Source organism: Podarcis muralis, chromosome 3 (genome assembly GCF_964188315.1).
Source record: "Podarcis muralis chromosome 3, rPodMur119.hap1.1, whole genome shotgun sequence".
Lineage (NCBI taxonomy): Eukaryota > Metazoa > Chordata > Lepidosauria > Squamata > Lacertidae > Podarcis > Podarcis muralis.
The window spans coordinates 23,534,521-23,543,333 of NC_135657.1; positions in this window are offsets into that span (position 1 = coordinate 23,534,521).

Genomic DNA, 8,813 nt, shown 5'->3' on the forward strand with positions numbered 1-8,813 from the left:
CAGCCATATCCGGAGCACCAAAGGTTCACCACAGCAGGACTATGTTATGGACTACAATTCCCATCATCCCTGACCTTTAGATCAACTGGCTGGGGCTGAGTGAAGTTGTAGTCCACAACACCTGGAGGGCACCCATTGGCAACCCTTGCTTTAGAGAAAAGAGAAAGTGTATAGGATTCAATGTCATGTTATGCAGGTCTTTGCAAGCATTTCAGGGAAAGATCATATGTGTCATTGCAAGGTGGACTCTCCTTCCTTGGAGGCTTTTAAGCAGAGGTTGGATGGCCATCTGTCATGGCTGACTTAGCTGAGATTCCTGCATTGCAGGGAGTTGGGCTAGACCACTCTCAGGTTCCCTTCCAACTCTACAATTCTATTATTATATTTTTCTATGTGTATATTGTTTTTTAGGGACACGGGTGGCACTGTGGGTTAAACCACAGAGCCTAGGGCTTGCCGATCAGAAGGTCGGCAGTTTGAATCCCTGCGACGGGGTGAGCTCCCGTTGCTCTGTCCCTGCTCCTGCCAACCTAGCAGTTCGAAAGCACATCAAAGTGCAAGTAGATAAATAGGTACCGCTCTGGCGGGAAGGTAAACAGTGTTTCTGTGTGCTGCTCTGGTTTGCCAGAAGCAGCTTACTCATGCTGGCCACATGACCCAGAAGCTGTATGCTGGCTCCTTTGGCCAATAAAGCGAGATGAGTGCCACAACCCCAGAGTTGGTCATGACTGGACCTAATGGTCAGGGGTCCCTTTACCTTTACCTATATTGCTTTTTAATGAACAGTCTCCAAGTGATTTACACTATACATAATGCAGCCAGACAGATCAAAACACTGAACAAAATCAATACAGTAAAACACGTCTGAAGGACGCCAGGACCACATCCAAAGCATATGCAGTGGTACCTTGGTTCTTGAACTTAATCTGTTCTGGGAGTCTGTTCAACTCTTGGAATGGTTAGAAAACCAAAGCTCGGCTTCCGATTGGCTGCAGGAGCTTCCTGCACTCAAGCGGAAGCCGTGTTGGACGTCCAGCTTCCGAAAAACATTCACAAACTGGAAAACTCACTTCCAAGTTTGTGATGTTCAACAAAGGCATTTGACAACCAAGATACCACTGTATTGAATTCTGCATTACACCACTTTACCAGTCATGGTGCCCTCCAAAGCATTCTGGGAAGTGTAGAATGGCTTATCAATCTACCCCTCTTCCCAGAGAACTCTGGGAAGTTGTAGCTCTGTGAGGGGAACAGAGGTCTGCTAACAACTCCCAGAATTCTCTGGGGAAAACCTTGATGGTTAAAGCAGTATAATCATGTTTTTGATGTATGGGGTGGATTGCAGCCTGTGAAGCCTGGATTCTGAAACAAAAGCCTGAGCTAGCGGATTTCTTGAATAGCTCGATATTTAATGTGGTCTGGTGAGATGAGGAGTGCAGGCAGACCAAGCAAGGAGAGCTGCCAGATACTGAAGGCTACCATAAAACCAAGGCAGATTATTATGCAGAGTTGTGAATACAAACAGCTGCTCATGAAGCAGCAGCAAATTACATTAGACGGTTATGGTCCAATTTAAAAATTGCAGCAGCTGAGAGCATTAAGTGGTGAGCCGTGTCTTTGCCCCCACCCAGCTAACTCTCTTTTCAAACTTATTTTGTTAGGAAGGAGGAAAGGTTAGGAACTACCAACAAAAGGCTGGCAGTGGCAGAAACGTCACCCATAATTTTCCTTGCTCCCCAGTAGCTATGGAAGCCTCTGTGCAAACTTAGGCCATATTCACACTACATGTTCAAAGCACTAGGATACCACTTTTAACAGTCATGGCTTCCCCTGAAGAATCATGAGAGCTTTAGTTTGTTAAGGGTGCTGAGACTTGTTACGAGGCCCCCTCACAGAGCTAGAGTCCTCAGAGTGGCTTAACAATCAATCCCTCTTCATAAGGAACTCTGGGAATCACATTTCTGTGAGGGGAAAAGAGATCTGCTAACAACCCTTAACAGCTCCCATAATTCTTTGGGGGAAGACATCACGGCTGTTTAAAGTGGTATCATAGTGCTTTAAATGTATGGCGTGACACATCCATTGCCACGAGGAATCCTGAGGAATATAGTTTTCCATTTAAACCTATTATTCAGCCTTTGCCATGACAACTCCCATCACTCCCAGTATCCCCCAACTCTCAGTAGCAGATTCCGCATGTGGGGTGAGAAGGGAAAGTCCTATTATGTGAGCAGAGGTTTGTAACGCTCTCACAATGGCAGTGTTGGATGCAAGCAAGGGTCTTGTTGCAGCCTGTAGCTCAGTTAGGGTTAGAGAGATGGGATGGTGTGCCACAGGCAAAAGCCATATACAATGTTTGTTTGTGGTGTAGTGGTTAAGAGCGGTAGTCTTGTAATCTGGTGAACCGGGTTTGCGTCTCCGTTCCTCCACATGCAGCTGCTGGGTGACCTTGGGCTAGTCACACTTCTCTGAAGTCTCCCAGCCCCACTCACCTCACAGAGTGTTTGTTGTGGGGGAGGAAGGGAAAGGAGAATGTTAGCTGGTTTGAGACTCCTTAGGGTAGTGATAAAGCGGGATATCAAATCCAAACTCTTCTTCTTTGTTTGTTTGTTTGTGACATCAAGTGTGATTATCTTTGGAGCCCACCCACAAGTGAAACTCTAACAGCTTGAAGATGAAGACAAAATGGGTGATGACACTGTCTGCAACAAAATACACATTTTCTTTTCCAGTCAGAAGGGCTGTAGCTCAGTGGTAGAGCTTCTGCTTTGCATATACAAAGGCCCAGGTTCGATCTCTGGCCTCTCCAGGTAGGTCTGAGAGGAAAACCTAGATGAAATCCTGGAGAACCACTAGCCAATCAGAAAAGACAAAAGATGGACTAGTGATCTGACTCTGCAGTTTCTTATGCTCCTTATTCTACGTATGCCCTCACAAACCATGTTGGATTTGCAAGTAAGCAAGAATCTAATTTGGTCATCCCAGGTCTTATGCTGGGAAAATGCTTTTCAGCTAACTTATGGGGATAAAACTGGGAAGTTTCCCAAGTCAGAGGATCTTTAAATACTGGAAAATATTTGAAAGTTGCGATGTGCATCTTCATGGCATGTTTGCTTTACTATTTTAAATGGATATGGATGGACTGTATATTGGCGCCAGGATACAATAAAAAGCAGAATAGCTGGATGCCTCATGGTGAAATAAAAAACCAGCCATTTGGTATTGATTTTCTAATTCTAAAAAATAGAGCTTGGATCAGGTGCATAAATATATTGAAAGCAGGCTCTTTGAATTCTAAGTTTGCCAAGATGCAGAATCAATCCAGAAACCATTATTCTCACCATTCTCCCCCTCCCATTTCTTTACAGCATCTCATGAGCAACTTGTATGATCTGACATCTCCCTACTTCCTAAAGGCCTTCGTAGCATTACTATTTCAGGTAAAATTCTTCTAGATTCACATTTATTTATTTGTGGATCTGGAGGGGTTGAACATGAATGTCATTGCCATTCTCATTTGTGATATAACAGCTTGCCTTGAAAGATATTCCTGGTGGTTAGGCTGGCAGATGAGGATGATCTGGATAAAATAATCTACTTCTTGTCTAAGAGATGGAATATCTCACTGCTAGTTCGGTGGCAGCAGGTGTCTGTAAACTCAAATAAAGGACTTTGTTGAACCTGCCCAGGTGCCAATATCCTTGGGTGAGCACTTTCTCTCTGTTCCATCCACACCAGAGGCACAGTTCGTGGTGACACAAAAGACGGAGCCTTTTCTGTGGCTGTTCCCATATTATGGAATTCCCTCCCAAGAGAGCTTAGACTGGCTCCCTCTTTGTTACCCTTCCACTGGCAGGCTAAGACCTTCTTCAGACAAGCCTTTGAAAATTAAGGTGCCAGTTACAGCAGCGAGAATATTAATGGCCCAAAGATGGAAACAGGAGGAATTACCGACCCTGGAAGAATGGAGAATGAAAATGATGGACTATGCAGAACTGGACAAATTAACTGGGAAGATTAGATATCAACGAGACCATAAGTTCATCGAGGACTGGGGAAAATTTGTAGAATATCTGAAAAATATATGTGATGAACAAACAACGTTCGTGGGATTTCAAGAAGCTCTGTGAAAGGTTGAGGAGTATTGTAAAAAAGAAAGTAAGATTTTTTGTTGTTGTTTAGTCGTTTAGTCATGTCCGACTCTTCGTGACCCCATGGACCAGAGCACGCCAGGCACCTCTGTCCTCCACTACCTCCCGCAGTTTGGTCAAACTCATGCTGGTAACCTCGAAAACACTATCCAACCATCTCGTCCTCTGTCTTCCCCTTCTCCTTGTGCCCTCCATCTTTCCCATCATCAGGGTCTTTTCCAGGGAGTCTTCTCTTCTCATGAGGTGGCCAAAGTACTGGAGCCTCAGCTTCACAATCTGTCCTTCCAGTGAGCACTGAGGACTGATTTCCTTAAGAATGGATGCGTTTGATCTTCTTGCAGTCCATGGGACTCTCAAGAGTCTTCTCCAGCATTAGGAAGGCATATAAAAAGGCAGTATTAAATTTAGGAAATGCGTAACTAAAATTTAATTACGGATGATTGGCAGATAAGCTGAAGGAAGCCCATAATATATAATTTGTGATAAACCTTTGATATGGTATTATATGTATATTGTATTGAAAATTAATAAAAACTTTTACACAAAAAAATAAAAATGAAAATTAAGGTGCAGATGGTGCTGATCACTCGGTCTCTGTCAGGCCAAACTGCTTTCAAGTGCTGGTTTTAAATGTTTTTTGATGCAAGAGAGAGGCATTATGGGTGAGTGGTTTCTGTGTCTGATGCGGTTCCTCTTCCCCCGAAGGAGCAAGTTTGCAATGTGAGGATGCTTCTGGATCCAGCTGTGTCATTGGAGGCTCCTAGGAGTCAGGGATCATTCTCCGTACTATTATTATTTGAGGCACTGTGCCCTTTACCCACTCAAGAGCGGAATATGCACATGCAACAACTCACCAAACAATGAAATACTGTCCTGGCACAGTAATGTGTTCTGGATTTAGAGCACATTCTTCCGAGCTAATGATACATTTCTCTTCTCTTTATACATTTGAATTCCAACTATTTTGGTTGAATTATGGTCCTCATTTGCCAATGTGCTTTTGCAGATGAGCGATTCCCAGGCCTTGCATTAAAAGCTTTTAATCATTTTGCATGTTGGCAACAAGAGTGAGCTCCGGGGCTGTCCAGGGGCTTGGAGTATATTCAGCGTAACATAATCATGTTCAAATGAGAGACTCCTTCCACAATCTGTTAAAGAGCAACTGGCCAAACAAAAACACTTTTATCTGACAGGGTTTCCTTCATTCCTATCTCAATTTCCCATTAAGCATTAATTCTAATGCCTCTTTTTGTAGCTATTATATTAACCTATCACAATAACGTATTATTCTTGCACCAGCTTGATAGCGGTATGAATAAATGATAGCAGCTTTGGAATTGCCAAGCTGATGGGCAACTCTGAATAGCTGTAATGAAATATTTACTCCTATTGGCAGTAAAATAAAGCCAGAACGCTTCAAAACTAAACAAAAACCAAGAAAGTGGAACCTCCTTGGAAGTGGAATGATAAGTGTATGAAGCCAAACGCTCCAATTTTATGGATGTTGAAACTACAATTATTAAATTATCATCCTTCATTCTTCTTTTTGAACGTGTTAGTTACTTGTTACAAAAAAGATCTCCAAAAGTGTGCAAAAGAACTCGCTCCTGCAGGATGGCCACCAAGGATTGGAGAAAAAGACTGTCTGTGCCTAATAGCCATGATGATTGTGCTCTGCCTCCACAGTCATAGAATCATAGAATCATAGATTTGGAAGGAACCCCAAAGGTCATCTATTCCAACCCCCTGCAATGCAGGAATCTCAGCTAAAGCATCCATGACAGATGGTCATGCAACCTCTGCTTAAAAGTCTCCAAGGAGGGAGAGTTCACCACCTCTCGTGGGAGTCTGTTCCACTGCTGAACAGCTCTGACTGTCAGAAAGCTTTTCCGAATGTTTAGTCAGAATCTCCTTTTTTGTAACTTGAAGCCACTGGTTTGAGTCCTACCCTCCAGAGCAGGGGAAAACAAGCATGCTCCCTCTTCGGTATACCTGAAGGAGCATCCCCCCCCCCATCGTTCTGCCTGGACACTGAGGCCCAGCACCGAGGGCCTTCTGGCAGTTCCCTCACTGCGAGAAGCCAAGTTACAGGGAACCAGGCAGAGGGCCTTCTCAGTAGTGGCACCCGCCCTGTGGAACATCCTCCCACCAGACTTTTAGAAGACATCTGAAGGCAGCCCTGTTTAGGGAAGCTTTTAATGTTTAATGCATTACTGTATTTTAATATTTTGCTGAAAGCCGCCCAGAGTGGCTGGGGAATAAATTATTATTATTATTATTATTATTATTATTATTATTATTATTATTATTATTATTCCATGTGACAGCCCTTAAGGATATTTGAAGATGGCTATCATATCTCCTCTCAGACAGAGGCAGCAATGCTTCTGAATATCCATTGCTGGAAACCAGAAAAAGGGGGAGGTCTCTCTTTCTCAGATCCATCTTACTGGTTTCCTACAGACTTCTGGTTGGCTACTTTGAGAACAGGATGCAGGACTAGATGGGTCACTGGCCTGATCCAGCAGCCTCTTATGTTCATAGATGTAAAAGGTGAGATATAAGTAAAAAAACATTATAATGTAAACACATTTACACAAAAAAACCACAAGCAATTCATTAAAAAAAATCACAAGGAGCGGCAGAAAAGCTTCACCAGGAAGCAATTAACAGCAAACATCATAGTCCATCAAAAGCCTGGAAAGTGGGACTATCAGTTTTTATCTGGCATTGAGAAGTTGTCAGCAATGGCATCTAGCAGATCTCATTGGGGAGAGTGCTCCACAAATGGGGAGCCACAAGTGAACAGAAAATGGCTTAATAGTATCAAGTAGGCCAGCTACTTCACCTTTTCATTTCAACACACACACAGATCTGTGCCCCTGTTTATCTGTAAAGACCTTAGCAGCCTTGAGAAATGATACTTTAAAACAGGTAAGAATCGCACGGCGCTTTGAACACAGAAAAAGAATGACAGACTCAATGATTGAGCAAGACGAATTGACAAAAGCAAATACCATCTTCGGCTCAAGCAACAATCGCTCCGGGCTTTGGGGAAATAAATCTGCCTCGGGTCTAGCAGTTTTAGGCAGTGTCGTGCTTACTGTGCAATGCTGTTTTAGCTGCGTAGTTTTTAAATGATGTAGCTACTGTATTTTTATTATGCTGTGCATATAAACACAAAATCATCACCATCATCAATTCTGAGCCTCATATTCAAGGACTCTTTTCCGAGGCTCTGAATCCAGTCACTGTTTTGCAAATACACTTTGCTGAAAAGAGGGCTGTAACTCTTAGCTTACAGCAGAGCTCCATCTAGTGCTTAGTTCTTTTTGGAATTAAGGTTTAGCACCCTGATGTGTATTATTATTATTATTATTATTATTATTATTATTATTATTATTATATTAAAAAGCATATTTTGAAGCTGTTACCTACCTTACATTTGCAGTGAGGCTCCAATTGCAAAATGGCCCGCTTAATATGCAATCATAGCTTCTAGGTCATGGCACAGTGATGGCACTGTTTTATGTGACACAGTGGAAATGAGAAAATCATTGTAATGACGTAGACAAAGGGCCTCTTCTGAAAGTATTTAGGTTTAAATCTGGGCATTAAAAAATGCATTATACTTGTACACTATGGGTTTCCCTTCCCAAGAGAGTCAAAGAAGCTATCAGAGGCAAGAAGGTTTCCTCTAGAACAGCAGTTCTCAACCTGTGGGTCCCTAGATGTTGTTGGACTATAACTCCCATCATCCCTCAGCTCTGGCCTTGCTCGCTAGGGGTGATGGGAGTTGTAGTTCAACAACATCTGGGGACCCACAGGTTGAGAAAGGCTGCTCTAGAACATGGAACCCATGTCTAAATGAGAACAAAAAAGAACACAAGCGAAAGAAATGCAAGCAGACAAAAAGTCATGTCATAAAAAAGAATTTGAGGAGTGCAAAAACTCTCTGAAGTATGTTGGGATCAGCAACAGTGATTGGGGCAACCAAGGGCAACCAGGAAGCTGTATCGTAGCTGAGATCTGAAGCTGGAACCTGCCATTCAAAACCAGCAATCTGAACATATCCTTATGTTAGGAGCCCAAAGACCTGTCCAGCACTCAGAAATCTGGAAACAACAATATCGTCAATTTTAAAATTAAGCTTGATGAATGTGTGAGGAGATATTTTACTTATTATTATTACTACATTCATATCCTCCCCATTCCTCCAAGTATCTAAAGGTGGCACATACAGTTCTCCTTCTCTCTAGTTTTATCCTCACCACAACCCTGTGAGGTAAATTAGGCTGAGGGAGAGCAGCTCCATTGAGCTTCCTGAGTGAGTCTGGATTTGAACCCTGGTCTCCAGGTCCTAGTCCAGTACTACTCTAACAACTACACCACACTGTCTCTATTGTAAATATTAATGTCCCATGGTTTATGGTGCAATTCTACATGTCTGTGCAGACATGAGTGTATAGGATTGCAGCCTTAGCCCACAGAACTGATGTCCCCATTTCTTTCTCCCTTTTAGCATCTATCTTGTTCTTTGCCTCAGGGATCTTTGAGCAATGTAGGGCCTTGATTTTACACCATGCAAGGACCCAACCATTGGAGCCAACTCCTAGGAGCTGAGGTCCCTTGGCCCCCCCCCAAATTATTTGAAGAGGCTGG